Here is a 21,048-nt window from a genome sequence, read left to right as displayed (position 1 = left end):
CTCTTGATCTGCTAAATTCTTGGCCAGCAAATGATATGTCTCACCCAGAAAATGCCAGCTTCCTGATCTGGAAGCCACTACAGCAAATCAGTGAGCCCATTTTCCTCTGTCATCAACTGTGGCACAAGATGCCATGCTGAGTGGAGTTCGTACATGAATTTGCAGATGGTCAGAGAGAAAGGGATGAGAAAGGTGAGATGTGGAATATGAAACAATAGAAATTTTAATATCAAAGCTTTAGGGAGATGATTAAGGCCTATAAAACCGAGCCTTTATGGCATTTGTTGCAATCGTTGTATTATCTTTGCTAAAGGTTTGGTCCTGTTATCCTTTGACATACTTTGGGTATATTTTTAAGATCTCTAATCTCGTGGATGGTTGTTCGGTTACAACCCCCCCACACACTATTTTTATCCCTTGCCTTGAGTTCCCTGGGGTGTCTGTGGTTAAGTGCCCTAAGAGCTGCTGATTATTGTGATGTCCTTTAACCAGCTCGATACATTCTTTGCTTTTCAATTTTTGATGTCAGCCCTAATGTGTTGGGCCAAACACGTTGGAACTTGTTAAGATTCTCCAAATAGCTTCTTTGTGCTACAGAAATCACACCAGTGACAGGCCCTTTGCTCCATCTCCCTGGAGCTTTTATGCATGTGCTATGCCCCCTACTATCCCCATCACTCTCTCTCACAGAGGAACTGACATTCAGAGCCAGAACCCCGACACCAACAACACTTATTATTTTTTAAAACTTCATTTCTCTCTGTATTTTTCCCTTATTCCAATTTGAATGCTGAACATAATAAAGTTGCCAAAACTCTCCCTCCATTGGAGTGAAAACCATTGATTTGTCGTCTCAATTTAAGATTCCTGACTCCAGATAGAAGGATATTCTCTATGGACATAATGGGACATTTAGCAATTCATTCATTTTCTTCACATGCTACTTATTTAGGCACTCAGCGGTTGGTGGCTTTGATGTGGAGTGGTGAAATTATAAAGACATTATGTATCATAAAAATATGAATGAAAGAAAACACAGACCCTCTTTTATATCAGGCTAAATTGACTGCTGTCATATTAAGGATATTTTGTTTTATAAATTATACCCATTTCAAGGTATTCCCTTGCGTGAATCACTACATTGTCTTTTCTTTTTTTCTTTTTTTTTTTTTTAAATAAAACAGGTTTCTTTTCCAATGCATTGAAGTAAAAGAACTCTCAAGGCTTAAGTATTGAAATTAATATATCTGGTACCAAACATGACCTGGGATTTGCACTCTTGTGCCAGCAAAGCAATCAAGTCATGTGTAATTTGCCAACTCATGTGTTAAACATAAAAAAAGGACTTTGAAATCAAATCTCTGATTCATGAATTATATTCTTCAAAATTTACTTGCTTGAAAAGTTTCCATAAGTGTAGCTCTCTCTTTAGTATTTGGTCCTGTGGAGCTTAAATTGTTGTAAAAACCTGCTAACCCCTCTAATAACCCATGCTGTGTGTGTCCACCATAAAATGCACTTAATCCTATACCAAGATTTGGTCTCTGCTGAGTGGGCATGACCAGCAGGAGTAGAGTAGAACTGCCAACCCCAGAACATCAAAGAACAGGGATGAGAGTAGTCTGACGGTTGGACAGGGGAGGGAACTTATTGTGTTATTGTGGGAAGGACATGTGACCTCGTGGCCTCATGAAGAGCCACACTGAAGGAGGAGCAGAAGGAGCAAGGTAAGAGGTCATGGAAGTCAAAGTCCAGAAGAGTTAAGGCAAGAGATTCAGCAGGAAGGCACTACATCATCAGGAACGGTAGGAAGTAGAATAAGACCAGGGCCAGCAGAAGGTCAAATCAGAGCTGGTGGGATTTATTAGGAGTGGTCTGAGAGAGGATAAGATACAAGATTTCCCCATGACCTGTTATTTCTAAATGTTAGGAAGTCCCTTTCTTATTATTGGCTATTTTGGTTTAAGGTTTGCTGTGTTCATTGGTCAAGAATAAATATTTAAGAACAAGTACTTCCTAGTATTGTATGATTTGACTGAATAGTGTTTTGTTTAATCTCCCAGAAATGATTGTTGTTAAAATTATTACAATATTCTGTAAAAAAAAATACATGTTTCCCTCTTCCGTTCTTCATTCCTCCTCTTCTTAGTGGATCATGGTGTTTGTTTTAGTCTCACATCAGAATTCCCTTGACCCCTTGGTCCTTTGAGCTGAGAATTGCTTGGGGTTCCTCAGCCCACACATTGGGACTTGGGGGTAGATTAGCATGAGGAAGTTTCATTAATTAGTGACATATTACCAGATCAGCCCTCAGGCTCCCACCTCTCAGCCTGAGCTCACTCCATATTGCTCCATATTGCCTTCAGTTCAAAGTAGAGCCCATAATGGCTTCGCCACCATTGCCCCTCTCCAGTTGATCCCTCTTGTCTTGTTAGAGCTTATCCAGTAACTGTGGCACTGATTTTCAAATTATAGTGCAATAAATTCTTAATCCAGTTTTATTTTAACATCTTCATTAATTATGTGGAAGAGGGAGACAACCACCTGCTAATTAAATTTTCAGATGTTGCTAAATTGGGAGGAGTTGCATACCCTGCCAGCAGCTAAAATGCAACATAAAGGAATTTGGAGAAGTTATTGAGGATGTTAAGGGGAAGTAGGTAGGAGGATATTGAGGTTAAGAATGGAAACAAGGACCCTGGGACTCTTGAGAAAGGAAGAATAGCAGCTTCATAATCCCAAGGGCTGGAAGTAGTCTGTACCAAGCCAGTCATGGATTGTGGTAGAGTCATGAATTGTGGTAGAGTCATGACAGGAGGTTCCAAGTAGCAGGGAGACAGCTTTGCATTTTTTTTCCCCTTGAGAAAAGAGCCTTACCCTTTCTCTGGCATCTGTGCCTGATGGTTTGGTTGCAATGACCTCGGAAAGCAATCAGAGTGAGAGTTCTAGCAAGCCAGTGGTCAGAAAAAACTGTAGTTTTCTATCCCTCATGATACCCAGCACCCGACTGGGCACATGGAATTAAATACTGTAAATGGAAGTAGTTTAGACAAAAATAAGAAGAGAAAAATATTTTTTTCTAGAGAAATGATAATTATTATCAATCATTGTAAGATCAATTTAACTGAAATTGATTAGAGGTAAACATGGCATATGTGAGCAAAGATACTAGAGGAGAATAGCAGCCAAAACAATTAACATGGGTTTTTCCTCTGAGCTGTGTTTGCTTTGTTTCTTGGAAATTGACTTGGATGGCTTGGTTGCTGAGGGCCTTCAGTAACTGATCCATGTCCTAAGAATGAAACACCTTTAGTGGCTTCATTAACTCTCTCAGGGCAGGTTATATGAATTTAGGTGAAAAGAGCAACCACCAAGGCCAAGGCAGTACATTTGAGCACTGTAAATATTGCCACTACTAAGTGGAGAAAGCATTTTCTTCCAGAGCTACTGACTGACTCCCTCATACTGATCATGATCTTTCTCTAGTTCCCCTTTAGTCAACTCCATCTTGTAGGCACATAATCTCAGCACTATAAGCTCTATTTTCTTTATTCCTGCTCTCAGCTCCTAATGCCACTGCAGATGCTACTCTAACTCTGCTTCCTTTTGCCTCAATTGTATCTCTGATTACAATGGGGGCTAAGTCAAAGGGTACAGAGAGATGAGTGTGCAGAGCACAGCATCTCCAGAGCTGGATAAAATCCCATGTCCTGCGAAAAGGGAAAAGATTTCATCACATATGAAAATCAGTAGCACATTAAGACTTTCTCCTCCTACAGCAGAGTTGTATCTATTTTTCTTCCCATACAAGACTCTGAATCCTGGGAGGACATAGAATATGGCTTCTCTTTTCCTTGTATCTCCCATAATACCTAACTAGGGGTGAACACAAAGCAGGTACCCTGGTTACTGATGGATGATTTGAGAGAAATCCTGCTTCTCCCCACATACCTACTTTCCTTCATTTAGAAAAACAGAGACAAATGCATAGTCTTCCACTACTCTAATAAAATTAAGGTTGTGGGTTTGTATGACATAGTTTTAGTCCAGTAAAAGTCAGGTAGCTCTTCCACCAAAAGTACCAGATGGCTCTGCCAAAAAAGCATTGGCTTCTGTCACATCCCGGCTGCTACCTGGTGAGTCAGGGAGTAGGAGGAATGAAAATAGCCAACCCATAAGTTTAGGATTATATGGAAAGAGGCTAATTGGTTTTTCACCTGATCTTCCCTGTCATTCCTTCAGGGATTAGGCTAAGCCTCTGTATATGTTTCACCGGGGAGTCATTGGGATTACACCTTGCCTTTCTGTCTATCATGCTGACAGTGCCGCAATGTTGACTCGATTTTGATAAGCCCTACCACTCATCATGCAACTCCTTTTAGTCAAAGCAGGTATATAATTTATGGTGCCCAAAGCAGTTGTTAGTGTAAAATAATTAACTAGGAGGGAGGCATGTGCACCAAGACAGTCCCTGAATGGCTAAGTGGCTATTCCTGCCTGCTTTGTGAGATTTTTTTTCCCTCTGTTCCTGTCTCTCTCTAAAGTTCCTAAACAAGGGACAGATACATTTGTCATTCAGATATTGTGTCTTTTCCTGCTTTGGAAAGAGCTTATTTTTTTAAAGGAGTCTATTAAATTCAATGTCTGAGCCTCATTGATGGAAGGAACACTAGAGAGGAGCAGAGTTTGGCAATGACTCAGGGGAGTCAAATTTTGGAGATGCTTGTGAAGTGAGTCAGAGACAAGGGTGAGGGGCAGGTGTTGAGGCAGAAGATAGAGTGAGGCACACCAGGGTTTCAATCTGGTAAAGCTGTCCGGATAACTCATGAGATTCTTTCTCTGGTAATTACAGGCTAAGGTGGAATGAGGAAAATGAGTCAGGCTGAAAGATTGATATCTGTGAAGTTTTCTGTTTTCAAAGATGTTCAGTCTCTAAAGTTCTGCAGCCAAGTGATCTAAGTGTTATGGCTTGGATTATCCCCCCCCCATCCCAATAAAGATATTTTAAATTCTTGACCTCCAGTATTTCTGAATGTGACTTTGTTTGGAGATATGGTCTTTATAGAAGTAATCAAGTTGTGACCAAATTCTTGGGGTGAGCATCAATTGAGTATGACTTGTGTCCTTCTAAAAAATGAAATTAGACATGGACTTGCACACAGGAAGACTGTGTGATAATGGCAGAGAACAGGGTGATGAATCTATAAACCTCAGAGTGCTAAAGATCTCCAGCAGACCACCAGAAGTTAGGAGGTGGGAGATTCAGAAGTAATCAACCCTGCTGACACCTTGATCTCAGATGCCTGGCTTCCATACGGTAAGACAATACATTTCTATTGTTTAGCCCTAAGTCTGTGTTACTTTGTTATGACAGGCCCAGGAAACATTGCCAGGGTAGCTCTACCAGCCCTGTATGGACCCACCCAACCTCTCAGGAAGTCACATTGCCTCAACAGTAACAATTCCCAAAGGGGAATATGATATTCTTCACTCATACAGAAATCTCTAGAGTTCATCTGAAAAGACACTCAGTGGGATTCAGCCTTGTTCTTTAACTAGGGTTCAGGAGAGGTTAAGTAATTTTGCCCACAGTGTATAGTAAATAAATGGTTGTGGTGTGGATAGGATCCAGATAACCTCTTTGATGTACTCTCTGATAAAAGCACATTGCTCAGTGGTAGCTCATGATCCACAGTAGCAGGCCATGAGGGATGTTTCTCTCCTATAACTTCCAACTTTACCCTTCAGCTCTTTTACCTCAATTTGGTCATCTTCTGTCTGCAAGCCCTGTATTCAGCTGCCTTTTCAGATTCTTTGATTCAAAGGCAAAAGTGATTTCTGTGTATAACAATAAATGTTTCATCTAACTTCCTCAGGGATGAAGTTTCCCAAATAAACCAGTGTTACAGATTGCTTAAAGAAGTTGCTCTACCAAAACCAGTGTTCCAGATTGCTTAAAGTTGCTCTACCAATATTCACCATTTTAAAAAATTCAAATGGAATTACGTCTGAAATATATCACACAAGTGTGGTGTTCCTATTTCCTTAAGTAGCATTCAAGCCATCATGAGGGCTTAAAATCATTATTAATATCAGTTGGTACACTGTGCTGTAGCACAGACAGTTTCTCACTGTTTTTTCTTCCTAAAGCAGGATCTAAATTGCTTATATTCTGTAAGGTTTTAGTTAGCAGCGAGGGAAAGAATTTTAGATATCCATGGTGACACAATGAGCTATTCTCAGATGTTGTGGCTTAAAACCATTTCTCCCAAACCTGTGGGTCAGGAACTCAAGAAAAACTCAACTGAGAAGATCTTTGACAACATGTGATGTCAAGTGGGGTCAAATGGGTGGTTCTTCCATCGTGAGCTGGATGTGGCTGGGATGTCCAAGATGGCCTATCATCCCTCCAGGGCTACCCTTGTCTTTGTGCCTCCTTCCTGTATGGCGGTTAGGCTCCAGGACTAAAAAAGCAGATTTTGCCAGTCCTTGCAAGTCCTTTAGGCTCAAGAGTTCTAGAAAATGTCGGAACAGAGAGGTAATCATGGAGCCTTGCCTCTGACCAAAACAAAGTGTCTAAGCTGTGCTTGAAAGGCAGGCTTTTTTGGTCTGTGTGAACAGATGAAGTTATCACTGGTGATGCCAACTCATTCTTGACAATGGTAAAATGCACCTTCATTTTTCTCTGGTGGCCATTGCTCCTGAATTTATTGGCATGGTGATTCCTATCTCCTTCTTCTCTTTCCCCTGTTCCCCATTCCTCTTCCTGACCTAGTCCCTTCCCTCCCCTGCCTTTCCTCTCTGCCTTCCTTCTCTTTCTTCTCCTTTTTGTTCTTTCTAGCATTCCCTGATTCAGATGACCAAGTGGATTATGAGAGAGACATATCAGATTTCCAGGCTTAAATTCTGATGCTGGGTGCATGTCAGAAATCAGTTCCTTGGTTAATAATATTTAGCATTTAGAGTAGAGGGCCATGTTGTTGGGGCAGAGTGTTTAGAAGAAAATAAGGAAAAGAAGGAGTCGGGGAGTGTGTGTGTGTGCGCGCGCGCACGTGCACACCTGTATGTGTTTGGTGGGAGGACATTGGCTCTTTAATCTGTTGATGTTGACCATAACCCATGAACTCAGAGAATGATAGACAGAAGGCACCTGGAAATCACATATGAAAAAAATGGGGACAAGAAGGTAACTTTGCCTTTTCAAGGATCTCAGAAATTTCACAATGGCATCAAAACTAGATTCTGATGCCTCTGCCTAGTAGTCCAGAGCTTTTCCCTCTGTTCTATTTCAACTTAAGCACCATCACATTTAAGAGACATTGAAATTTATCACCCTGAAATAGGGGGAAAAAATGGAAAGGAAGAAACGAGGAAGTAACAAGCAAGGAACCCCACTAGGTATCAAGTGCAAAGTATCCCAATGTACCTTCTGTATTTCGAGCATGAACTGAGATGCTAAAATTGAATCATACGATAATATATGAAGTTAGGAGTCCACAACGTTTTTCTGTAAAAAACTAGATAGTAAATATTTTAGGTTTTGCAGACCACACAATCTGTTGCCATTAGCCAATTCCACTTTGTAGAGCCAAAGCAGCCATACACAACTTGTAAATGGATGGTAGAGCTGTGTTCCAATAAAATGTATTTATGAACACTGAGATTTTAATGATTTCCAGGTATCATGAAATATTGCTTTTAAGATTTTTTTCTTAATAATAAAATACCCTTCTTAGATAATGGGGTATATAAACCAGGTTGGTAGTTCTACTTGGGCCCAAGGGCCAAATTTTTCTACCTCTATATTATAAAATAATAGAGGAACAAGTGAGTAAAACTGAGAATAAGTTTTAAAATATTAACTTTGTCTAGACTAACTTCTTTTCTCCATCTTTCTAATGTCTAGACTCTCCTGCATGATTCAGCTCAATTTGTAGTGTCCTCTAACACACGGTTATCTTTCCTATAAACACATAACTCCCCAAATGTGTACTACTTATTTGTTTTTCTTATCTTCATTCAGTGGTTACTGTGATATATCTTTGTATTGAGATATTGAAAAGTGTTATCCTTCCTTATTTTATTCCACAGTGCCTAGCTCAGTGCTGAATATGTGTCTTGTGGTCTATAAATACTTAATATAATGCATGAAAGAATAAGTACAAGTTGGAGTTAATTCTGCAGTACTCAAATTAATCCTTCTGTAATGATTGTGTACAATGTGTCCCAAAATTATACTAAACTTGCAAGTTAATCAATATAAATTACAGAAGTTCACAATTAAACAATACAAATTAACAGGATTTAGAATGTCCGTGAGCCTATTTACAGTGACACTAGCAAATAAAATAGATATACATTCAGATTACATTCGAATTAATCAAGTCCTATGTATCATTCAATGTCATGCTGGGAAAAACACAAACCATTTTAGGTATTGCAAACAGAGGAGAGTGAAGTTAGAAAGGTAGTTATAGGCTTTCTGTCATCACAGTGAAGAGGGGAATGTTTGGGGGGAAATATGGAGCTGGGGACAAGAGATACTCAGTGTCACAAAGTCACCTCTTTGACTTCTCAGCATCCATATAGACATGCCTCTGGCCTTCTGTTAAATTTTCACATAACAATAATGAAAATATCTTTCTTCCATCTAAAAGATTGCAACTAATCTTCCTATTGACCAAGATTTGCCTACCCTGTCCCCCCCCCAAAAAAAAAAGCACAGGCACACAAAATTATATCAATCAATATATATATATATATATATATACACATACTTGGATAATGTGAAACTATGTCAGTGACACTTCTGTCTAGCATATTCTGTAGCTTGAAGCTTAAATCCTAAGGCTAAACATCACCAACACTCTATACAGAAAGATGTAGGGAAAAGAGAATAAGGAATTGATTAACAAATATAATCTGCACATTAAAAACAATACTTACCATTTCATTTTTCATTTGAACATGAGCATGAAGCTGCATTCAATATTTATAGCATCCTCATTTTACTCCCTATCTACTCCACGTTTCATTTGCCCTCAGCTAGGATCACAGTTTGCTAGGGTTCTTCTCCTGGTGGTTAACCCACATTTTGTTTCCAATACATCTAAACCTTTGGTCCTGATTCGATTTCCTTACTGCTGATTTCACTTACTATTAGACTTAGATGTAATAAATGATGCTCCTGAACACCCTGTGGGGCCTGGGAATATGTTATCAGTTCCAGCATCCCTTGACTCTCAAACCCCCACCTCCACTTGGCAGAGGGCAAAGAGACTCTCAGTTTCAGGGTCCCACTATCTCTGCTTTCCCCATACCCCAACATGTGATAGGTTACTTTTCTTCCCTAATTAAACATTTTGAGCTGCGAGTCATTTGTAATGATTTATGGCAGCTGTGCTTTTGCCAATCTTACACAGTATTTTTCTTATTACTTAATTGTTTTAGCAGTGCTTCAGCCATTAGTTTCTGAGTTCTGAAAACAGGAAACAGAAGTCTTCTATTATAGAACCCTGCCTAATTAGCTCAGAGGCTGTCTAATGGGGGCTATTAAAAATGCAAATGAGGTGTGATCAAACAGTGAAAAGTTTGGTCTTGACAGAATATACTAATGAATTCTCCCCCCTGCAAAATCTACCACCATCCTGAGTGTGGATTCCTCCCTCCCTTCTTGTCCATGTGATATGAATTTTCCTTGGTGACTGATTTCTTCCTTTCTCTCCTGGTCTGGACTACAGCTTAGTGGAGGTTCTTAAGGAAAGGTCCTTATTCCCTAGCCTTTGGGCTAAGACCATGGATTCACTTCATCAGATTCACACAGAGGTCTTATTTATTCAGATTCCACAGTCTATTCCCAAAGTTTTAAATTCAGTAAGACTGAGGAGTGGCCTGAGAAGTAGCATTCTATCAAATTCTTAGAGAATGTTGATGTGCCGATCTAGATTCCCATTTGGAGAACCACTGATGGTGGGCTCTATGGTTTCTCTCCTCTACTCTTGACCTTAGAAGCTTCTGTTTTCACTTCCTTCCAAGCCATCATTATCCGGAATTTTTTATTTTTATCAGTGCTAGAATCTAACCCAGGACCTTGTGTTTCAGTAGGCACTCTACCACGGAGTAATACCCACAACCTCACTCTGAGCTTTTTTTTAATTAACAATCTAGTGTGGCTTTGTTAAGTCAGATGATGACTCAGTGTACCAGCATCATTGTCTAGCACTTTCTCAAGCTCAGTCAGGCTTAAGTGCCCATTCTTTGTGATTACACTGATAGATTTGGTGGAGTATGAAGCTTATTTGATTGGAGGATCCAATTTAAGACAAAGAATTTAAAAATGAGTATGAATCGAGTGAGGGCCTTGAAATTTCCTACTTACCATATGCCTGTACCACATTATGCTGATTCTCTACATACGCTCCTCAATAGACAGTGAGTTTCTCAGGGTTAGAATTGAACCTTATTTGTCTCCATGGTTCCACATCCTGTGCTGTATCTAGCATGTGGTGGATGCTTAAGAGATGCTTATTGACTTAATCTGTCTGTGTCCCTTTAAAATCCCCATACTAACTTTGCCCACACCCATCAACTCTTCTCCCTTCAAACAGAGGTGCAGGGTCAAATCTTCCCATGTTACCAGGGCCACTCCTTAGCCACATTCTCTACCATCATCACCATCATTACATATTGGATCTTCATCAGAGTTTTTGATTCGCTGGAACACTGAAGACTCTTTCATGCATTTGTATGTTTTCCCTTCATGTGTTGGAGAATCTCTACTCAGTCAACTTCCATCCCCTTATGGAAATGCCCCCTGAGTCCTTCAGGTAGGAAGAGTCTTATGGTTCACTGTGCAGTCAGTCCTCACAGCACAGCATGCAACAGTCTTTCTGTCTGATATTTCCCTGCCGGGTTGGTATGGAAGGATGTGTACAAGTTCAACCACGTGGAGTCACTCCCATCTCCTTCTTACTCCTGGCAGTGACCTGGAATTCCACTGCATTTCCTTTTCTTCTTGCATTCTGCTCAGTATAAGATTGAATTCACTCCTGGAAAATAAAACCAATCTGACCTGGCTTTTAGTTCCTGGAACTCCTGCTTTGGTTGTACACTCACCTTCAGAGGACCTGGGAGACTATATAGAGAGCAGGACAAGGAGATGCCATTCTGATTAAAGTGCAGTGTCTGGAATCAAACTCCAAACCTTGAAGGAAGGAGTTAGAGTCTTCTGCACATTGGGCCTTAAAGAACAGTGTTCTCTAGATTAAAAAACAATAGCTGTACCCACGTGCTCTCTTCCTATCTCCTCACTGTGCATTAATGAAAGGTAGACATCCTACTGGCCACAGTTATTATGCTGTTGTCCAAAGCCTGCCCACTGGGTTTGGTTATTTTAAGGTGCCTTGGCAAGTGGCCACCACTCCCCAGGTCTTGCCTCTGGTGGTTCCTTTGCGGCACTTATGCAAAATGAGACAGGGGCAGTGCAGGCCAGAGTCTGCAAGTCCTCGGGGCTCTCTAACAGAAACCCCTGGTCTAAGCAGAAGACCTCTATCAGGCTCCCAAGAGGCAATCTTGCTTTCCTTTCTTCTCACTTTCTCCAGCTGCAAAGTCTGGGCTCCTCAGGGGCAGAGGCAACCTCCTTCCTTCACTGCCTCATGCTCAGAATTCTGCATCCTCAATCAAATAGAAAGCTGGCCTGGTGAAGTTTTCTTTTCTGTCCTTCTTAGCAGCCATATCTCACAGAGGACCCGAGTTGTGCTTCCATGGCCAGAGCAAAGAGTTCTGAGTCCACGTGTTCACTGCCACTTCGCTCTTCTGGTAAACGGTCTGCCGAGTCTATTGCAGGAGAAACTGGAGCATCAAAGATATAGAGGGTGCATCTGCCACCACCCAAGTCATACTGCTTATTCAGAATAGAGGACCCCATGTGTCCAGTGCCATCCTGGCCTGCCCCATGTAACCCCTCTTCTACTTGCTGCCCTCCATATCCTAAGAACTATGAGACAAGGTAATCCTTTAACCAGACAATTAACACATGTCTACTGAACAGGACTTATCTTTGTTGGGCTAGGAAAGAACTGCATTCAGAAAAAGAGAAAATAACAATGCAGTGTGTAGCAAGCATACAGGGAGGAGGTTTGGTTCCTGTCAAAGGGCAGTGGTGCAGCTGTCAACAGCTCCTGCTGTGCAAGTTCTCTTCCACAGCAGGGGTTAAGATGCAGTCCTAGACAGTTTGCAATCACACAGTGGTTCTTCAGGGCCTTGAGGTGGGAACAGGCGGACACCTCCTGATGACTTGTCTTTCTACCTTCTTTTTCTGTCCCTCTGTAGCCACTGTTTACCACAGGTCTCCTCTGTGTATTCCCAGCTCATCTATTTTCCTTAGACTGCCCGGCATTCCTCTCCTTCCCACTCTCTTCTCCCTGGACAAACACTGTCCAGAACTGACAGCCCTAGAGGTGTCAGAATATGGCTCCAAGGCAAGGCATAATCATACAGTGGAGACCCCCTACCTGCGTGGCTCAAGCTTGTTGACAATTACAGACCGTCAAGGCCCGAAGGAATCATCTTCTCCAAATGCTTCTAGGGTGAAAAAGACTAGTTTGGCACCTATGTATGGGGATTTAAGAGTTATTTTTGTCCTTGAAGCCTAATAGTGGGTTAGTGGTAATTATAGGAAAAAACAAAGTGGAAATAAAGGGTTTTTTTTTAAGATTTTTTTTTTCTGGTTCCAGTATTATATTTTGAATTTCCTATTCAGTTAGACATAAGTCCTGAGTTCATGACCTCTATGATTATATAAGAAAAGGGCTCCTGTGGTCTATGAGCCTATGATTTTCACTTTGTTTCTGTTCCTCTGGCTGGTAGAATTTCTCAGAGACTGTGGAGAAGGGATGGTACCTAAATGCCTGCTTTGCAGGGTGCTGTGTCCATGTTTTGAGTTCAGCTGAGGTCAGGGCACAGGGGGGCCCAGTGGATTTCCCTTCAGCCATGCTTTTCTCAGAGCAGTAGGACCTTGGGACTGTCAGGAACTTTCAGTGGCTCCCTACAGCCAATAGAGAGAAGGCCTCACTGTTCAGACAGATCTTCCATTTCCTCTACTATGAGTGTGTCCCTTCTTTCTCAGCCACTGCATCTTAATCATTCATTCATTTCTCTATTCATTCCATAAACAAAGAGTCACCACCTCCCTCTTTTATTTATTTATTTTTTTAGTTGTAGTTGGACATAATACCTTTATTCCATTCATTTATTTTTATGTGGTGCTGAGGATCGAACCCTGGGCCCTGAGCATGCTAGGCGAGCGCTGTATGCTGAGCCACAATCCCAGCCCCACCACTCCCTCTTTTATGTTCTGGAGATAGAAACAAGAAGAACAGAGGCTTCTACTCTCAAAGGTCTAATAATCCAGAAGAGGAACCCAGTAGGTGACATCTGTGACACGATGGTCTGCTCAGAACAGAGGAAGGGCAAGAGAAAGAAGAGATCCATTTCACCAGGAATGGGGTGAGAGATGGGCCAGAAAAGTCACAGAGAGAAAGTGACTCTGAGATGCTATTAAAGAAGTGTGGAGGAGCCATTCCAGAAATTAAAAAAAAAGCAGTGTCCACTGTGAGGACACAGAGATAATGACCACAGTATACTCAGTAACCACGAGTCAGAAAACAGGTGGCCCAAAAATAAATGTCTAGACAGGAGGGCAAAGGCCAGAGCTTGTAGAGCCACATGTAGGCCTAGGGGAGACATTTGTGGGTGTCAAGTGTGCATGTGTGTAGCTTATAATTGTATGAAAAAGAGTATCTTGAATACTTAAAGAAATAGCTCAGCTATAAAAATTGTTTAAACATGAAAAAGACGAATAGCCTAGAAGACATCCAACTAATGATTTAATAAAAAAAAGTGTAATCTATTTAGAACTTGCTCCACGAGGGACTGCTGATAGTATATGGTAGTACTTTGAACCACCCTGCAATGGTTACTTTTGAGAATCACAGGGGAATGACTAATGGGCTAGTGGAGCTCTCACCCCTGCAACATCATGTGGCTCCTGCCTTGTCCACCTGCCCTGCTGGGATGTTCTTGGGTATGTCCACGCCTGTGATTCCAACCACTGGGGGACAGTGGGCTCAGAGGCCAGTGTCTGGATTTCCCTGGGCTCCATGTTTCAGAAAGGCAAATCTGAAAAGGACCTCATTTAGAGGCTTGAATATACTCATTGCAGTTCTGGGTCACAGAAACCCTAGCAGCTGAGCTGGAAGCAGAGCTTCACAAAGATCTTCAGAAACACCTTACTGAGAAGCTGTGTTTGCTGTTGCCCTTTGCTTCTCCATCCAGAGGTGACCAGGACCTGCCCTGGGGTCAGAGTATGGGCAGAAACTATTTCTGCACCTACCTCTCACCCATGACTCTCTCAACACAACTCCTGTCTTTTCTCATTGAACACAAATGCTTTCAGTTTGCTGCTGTTCTGAAGATGGTAAACATGGACTGTTATAGGCACCAAGGAATCTGGCATCCACACAATAGGTGCAGGGGACATGAAGGCTGAGGAGCTAACTGAAATGACAGAATAGTAGAAATAAGAATGCACAGAAGCTCAAGGTGCAAAAGCCAGGAAATAATTCTTTAAAAAACGAAGGGGAGATACTGTGGGGATAGTGGGAATTAGTTCAAAATGCATTGATTTTGTCTCAATTTTGATGCTTAGAAGAGAAAGTTAAATGTATACTTGGTTAACTCTCAGAAGTACAAACCATAATTTTTATTTGCAAAGAACCACAGTACACATAGCAGATAGATTACATCTATAGAATTAACAACAAAGCAAAAGCAGTAATAAGAATACTAAAATGGTTGATCGCTTACTAGATGAAATAAGTAGGTCGAGATATGTTACTCCAATAATAATAAATGCCTTAGCACCCAATTTTAAAATTGATGACTTTCCTATTGTATGGATAGTAAATCTAAGGGACAGAATCACCTAAGCAAGATGGTAAGGAAGGAAAGCTAGAAATAAAATACCTATGGATAAAGATAAAACAGGAAAACACAAAGAAAGGAAATCTAGTCTTGGAAATGTTAATATTAATCATGCATAATTAAAGCAAGAAGCATTATGTGATGGTCAAAGAGGGTTTATGGAATGTGAAAGCATTACTTTAAAAGAAATTCCCATAGTGTAAGAAAGCAGATACCATTGCCCTAGTAGAATCTTTTGAAATCAGCTTTGCTCTGAGAGAGAGAGAGAGAGAGAGAGAGAGAGAGAAATCAAAATGAGAAACTAAGATGTTCATCAAGGGAAAGTTAAAACATAAACTTTATTGTATTCTTTCTTTTAAAACAATACAAATTTTAAGTAGAATGCTTGGAAAATAATTAAAAAAAATAATGAGAAATTGAAAGTACCCCAAACAGGAGTAGCACCTCCTTTAACAGATTTTCCCCAATAGGGTCCTGAGGCCTTGAAGAAGGCTTAACCCTACACAAGGGCTGTGAGGGAGGCAGGAGGACAGCAGAAGGTGAATATTTGAAAAGGATACGGGAGCATGGTCATCATCCACTCTTTCCTCACCTAGACCATAATAGTTTGGGATAGGGGTTCTGCCACCTGCCTCGGTTTATCTCCTCAATGTAGCTGAGCAGAGTCCAAGAATTCAATAAGAAAAAGAGAAAACATAAAAGGAGAAAAGTGCTACACACAATTCTTGCTCCATTTTTAAGTAATGATTCCATTAGATTTTTAAAACATAGGGTGACATTCGTAACCATCTGAAAAAAGAAATCCATGGAATTAGCAAAAAAGAAAGGGCTGGGTCTGGGGCTGGGACTCAGTGGTAGCACACTTGCCTGGCATGTGTGAGGCACTGGGTTCAATTCTCAGCACCACATATAAATAAATAAAATAAAAATCTACTAACAACTAAAAATATATATATTAAAAGAAAAAAGAAGGGGATGGAAACAAGAAGTGGACAATGCCAAAGTCTCTTTTGTCCCTTTATCTCCTAACCTCTCCAAGCTCACCTCAGCAAGAATCCTAGACCAATTCCTTGAAGGAAGAAACAGATAGCTACTTCCATCACTTAAGGCAGGGTGGGCACTTAGTGATGAGGTGTAAGGTAAAAAGTAAGTTTACTTATTTCAGTGACTTCCCCATTTGCTTAGTCCTGGTCAACTTTCAGATCAAGAGGATTGGGTTACTAAGAGTAACCCCCAAAATGGAGTTAGTCCTTGGGGAGGTATGAGTTGGAATTGGGCACCCTACCTGGAAGGCAAACAAAAAATAAGGCATGTAGGATTTTTTGCATTCATGCAAATCTTCTCAGGCTAGATGTAGATCAATAAATATATGGAGGAAAAGCCTTTTTAATTTGTGAGTTTTATGCCAGCCATAGCCTTACAGTAACAAAGCCACAACACTCCCGAATGAGTGCTGTTCAGAAAACAAAGTACAGATGTGGTGATAGATGGGAAATATGGCTTAAATACGCTTTTGGCTGCATCTTCCTGATAGTTATGATCGAGTCTGTTTCTCCCCCACCATGCCTGTCATCCTCAGGATTAAATTATGATGAGGATGGTGATAACTGATAATTATCCCTTTCATTTATTTGGCATTTTCTACTTTCAAAAGTGTTTAAACATAGATCCTTTACCACAAGCCAAGAAAACAGGAAGGGTAAATGCTGCTCCACCTATCTTTGAGATGTGGAATGAAGTTATGAAGCAGGGGTCACTCACCCTGGGTCACAGAGCTCATTGGGAGCTCTCAGCTTTTTATCTGTGTCAGGATCTCTCTCTCTCTCAATTGCATATATAGTTCATTAGGAGAATGGGTGTTTTTTCCATGTTCATGGATATAATGTGTTTCATTGATCAAAAATTATATTATTATACTTTAAGCATATAGTGGAATTACCTTTACATCTTTCTATTTCTGTCTCTATCTCTCACCTGCAAGTATAAATATGAACATACATATTCAGTCATTCTCTTATGAACTTCAAAGAGTTTTCCAAACAGCAAGACATCTGATCTCCTTTGTCAGGTATGATAGCTAGAACATTTCATAGGCTTGTCTCTGCTTCCTGTTTCTTCTCTGCATTCTGGATAAAAATTTAGGGATAGAACTGGATGCTGACATTTTATTTAGGAGACTGAGTGGGTCTGTAAGTGTGTGCATGTGAGGTGCCACCTGCATTGCGCCTTGGCTGACTGCTGATTATTCTCCATGATCTGGAGCTAATCCCAAGGATTAAGTGAGCATCTGCTCCCCAATGCTGACAGTAGGAAGGGGCCAAGCCATCAGCAGAGCCAGAGGATCAGGTTCCAGCAAAGCAGCCAATGTGGACAGGGCTGCTTCCTTGAGAGTCATGGAGATGTGACCCTGCTGCTCTCTTTCTGCCCTCCTGCATGGTGCTCCGTTTCACCCTCACGGGGTGGAGTGCTGTGCAGAGTGCAAGGCGGGAGATCGGGTCAAACGGCCTAAGCTCATGCCCCTCCTTGCTTCTCTGTATGCACCATGTGACCTTTGGCAAATACCCGTGGTCACTGGGCCTCAGCTCTCTTATGCATAAACTGGAGATCCTAGCAATAACAAGCTGTGGAGAGTCACTGTGCAGGTGGATGTGAGATTCCTCCCTGTACACCTTAGTGACAATGGCTGGTGGGTTGCATACCACCCTGTTTCACCTTTCTTCTTAGTTCCTTGCTCATATTTTCAGTGCAGGAGCTATTGCCATTATTCCAGTACCTAATGATGTTCCCTAGCCCCTACTGGACTACTGCTTTTTAGTAATCTATCAGGGGGTCACATGCTACTCCGTGTTTCATGGATCAGAGTCTGCAAACTCCTCCTGGGAAGGTCGTTTCATATCTTCATTCTCTGTAAAGATATACATCAGAAGCAAGAAGAGGGAAAAGGATGAGAAGGAGGGAGGAATGTTTGTTTCCTCCCACCTCCCCTTTGGACGAAGGGGTCTCCTAGAACTAAGGGCTCAGATTCAGCAAAACATCACCAGGGGGGCCGGGAAGCGATGTAGGAGCCGCCAGGCCATCTCCCGCCCTGCCCGGGGCCGCCGCCGCTGCCATGAAGAAGCAGTTCAACTGCATGAAGCAGCTGGCCAACCAGACCATGGGCAGAGCAGAGAAAACAGAAGTCCTCAGTGAAGATCTGTTACAGATCGAGCGGTGTCTGGACACTGTGCGGTCAATGTGTCACCATTCCCATAAGTGGCTCATGGCATGCTTCCAGGGCCAGCATGGCACCGATGCTAAGAGAAGACACAAAAAACTCCCTCTGACAGCTCTCGCCCAGAATATGCAAGAAGCATCCACTCAGCTGGAAGACTTTCTCCTGGGGAAGATGCTGGAGACCTGTGGAGACGCTGAGCACCAGCTGGCTCTGGAGCTTTCTCAGCATGAGGTCCTCATTGAGAAGGAGATCGTGGACCCTCTCTATGGCATAGCAGAGGTGGAGATTCCCAACATCCAGAAACAGAGGAAACAGCTGGCTAAATTGGTGTTGGACTGGGACTCTGTCCGAGCCAGGTGGAACCAAGCTCACAAATCTTCAGGAACCAACTTTCAGGGGCTTCCATCAAAAATAGATACCTTAAAGGAAGAGATGGATGAAGCTGGAAATAAAGTAGAACAGTGCAAGGATCAACTTGCAGCAGACATGTACAACTTCATGGCCAAGGAAGGGGAGTTCGGCAAATTCTTTGTTATGTTATTAGAAGCCCAAGCAGATTACCATAGAAAAGCATTAGCAGTCTTAGAAAAGGCCCTTCCCAAAATGCGAGCCCATCAAGATAAGTGGGCAGAAAAGCCAGCCTTTGGGACGCCTTTGGAAGAGCACTTGAAACGGAGTGGGCGTGAGATCGCGCTTCCCATCGAAGCCTGTGTCATGCTGCTCCTGGAGATGGGCATGAAGGAGGAGGGCCTTTTCCGAATCGGGGCTGGAGCCTCCAAGTTAAAGAAGCTGAAAGCCGCTTTGGATTGTTCTACTTCTCACCTGGACGAGTTCTACTCAGACCCCCATGCTGTAGCAGGTGCTTTGAAGTCCTACCTGCGGGAATTGCCTGAACCTCTGATGACTTTTAATCTGTATGAGGAGTGGACACAAGTGGCAAGTGTGCAGGATCAGGACAAAAAACTTCAAGATTTATGGAGAACATGTCAGAAGTTGCCACCACAGAATTTTGTTAATTTTAGGTATTTAATCAAGTTCCTTTCGAAGCTTGCTCAGACTAGTGACATTGATAAAATGACTCCTAGCAACATTGCAATCGTGTTAGGCCCTAATTTGTTATGGGCCAAAAATGAAGGAACACTGGCTGAAATGGCAGTGGCCACATCCGTCCATGTGGTTGCAGTGATTGAGCCCATCATCCAGCACGCAGACTGGTTCTTCCCTGAAGAGGTGGAGTTTAATGTATCAGAAGCATTCGTGCCTCTCGCCACCCCAAATTCCAATCACTCGTCCCAAACTGGAAATGACTCTGACTCGGGGACTCTGGAGAGGAAGCGGCCGGCCAGCATGGCGGTGATGGAAGGGGACTTGGTGAATAAGGAGAGCTTTGGTGTGAAGCTTATGGACTTCCAGGCCCACCTGCGGGGTGGCACTCTAAATAGAAAGCACATATCCCCGGCTTTCCAGCCACCGCTCCCGCCCACGGACGGCAGCGCCTGGGCTCCAGCAGGCCCAGAGCCCCCTTCCCAGAGCTCTAGGGCTGAAAGCAGCTCAGGGGGTGGGACAGTCCCCTCCCCTGCGAGCATACTGGAGCAGGGGCTGAGCCCGGGGGTGACAGCAGTCCTCCAAAACCCAAGGATTCTGTATCTGCAGCTGTCCCTGCACCAGGGAGAAATAGCAGTCAAATGACCAGTGGCCAAAGCCAGGCCCAGACAGGTGCCAGCTCCCATCAGCTCTCTGTCGGCCCAGCTCACAACGCTGCTGGTCCCAGCCCTCACACGCTGCGCCGGGCAGTTAAAAAACCTGCTCCAGCGCCCCCGAAACCGGGGAACCCGCCTCCTGGCCATCACGGGGGCCCGATTGCTCCAGGAGCTTCTCAGCTTCCACCCAGCCTGTCACCAAAGCCATCCGCTCGAAGAAGTCCGTCTCCTCCCCCATAGCACACAGGCCCAGCCCCAGGCCAGCCCTCGGCCACCTCCCAGCTCTCTGCACCCCGGAGGTACTCCAGCAGCCTGTCTCCAATACAAGCACCCAGCCACCCGCAGCCACAGCCCCCCACCCAGGCCACGCCGCAGGGGCACAGCAAGCCGAGCAGCCAGGGCCCATCCACCTCCATGACACTGCCCAGTGAGCACGGACTGGAGCAGCCACCCCACACCCCTCCTCAGACGCCAACACCCCCCAGTACTCCACCCCTAGGAAAGCAGAACTCCAACCTGCCAGCTGCTCAGACCCAGGCGGTGAGTAACCCTGAGGCTGCACAGACACATGCTGGAACCCTGCCGAGACCCAGGCCAGTACCAAAGCCGAGGAACCGACCCAGCATGCCCCCGCCCCCCCATCCTCCTGGCGCCCACTCTGCCTGGGACAGCAGCCTCAGCAGTGCAGCACCAACAGCTTCCCAAATAGTGACAGACACCAATTCTAGGGCTTCAGAACCGCTTCGCAGCATCTTTTCTGAAATGCACTCAGACTCTGCAAACAAAGACCTGCCTGGGCACATTCTGCTGGATATAGACAATGACACGGAAAGTACCGCCTTGTGAAGAAAGCCGCTCCCAGCCGTCCCGTCCCTCCCACCCTGTGGGCCGGAACCAGGCTGGGCAGACCAGACAGTGAATAGCTTTCAGTGGAGGAGAAAGGTCCTCCCACGCAGGACCTGGCCTTTTGCACAGCCCAAGGAGAGCGTGGAGGCCCACACTTCAAAGCTGCATGACCTGGGTCTTGAAGAAGTTGGCTTTCTTTACCTGGAAGGGCAACCGTGGCAAAAAGTCAAAAGCAAAGAAGAACCTAGAGAGGACCAGCCTTCCTGCTGAGCAGTGCATAGGAAGCTTTGGCCACTGCTGTGAACG

The 21,048-nt window shown here is 43.3% G+C and overlaps 1 pseudogene; it reads left to right on the top strand.

The window, feature by feature from the left end:
• Positions 1-18,091: 18,091 nt before the first annotated feature.
• LOC143386072 (rho GTPase-activating protein 17 pseudogene) lies at positions 18,092-20,742 on the top strand (annotated as a pseudogene).
• Positions 20,743-21,048: the final 306 nt, after the last annotated feature.

This window comes from Callospermophilus lateralis (genome assembly GCF_048772815.1).
Source record: "Callospermophilus lateralis isolate mCalLat2 chromosome 17 unlocalized genomic scaffold, mCalLat2.hap1 SUPER_17_unloc_3, whole genome shotgun sequence".
In the NCBI taxonomy this organism is placed as follows: Eukaryota; Metazoa; Chordata; class Mammalia; order Rodentia; family Sciuridae; genus Callospermophilus; species Callospermophilus lateralis.
Note: the sequence above shows the minus strand (reverse complement) of the source record. Positions and strands in the feature narration are given on the sequence as shown.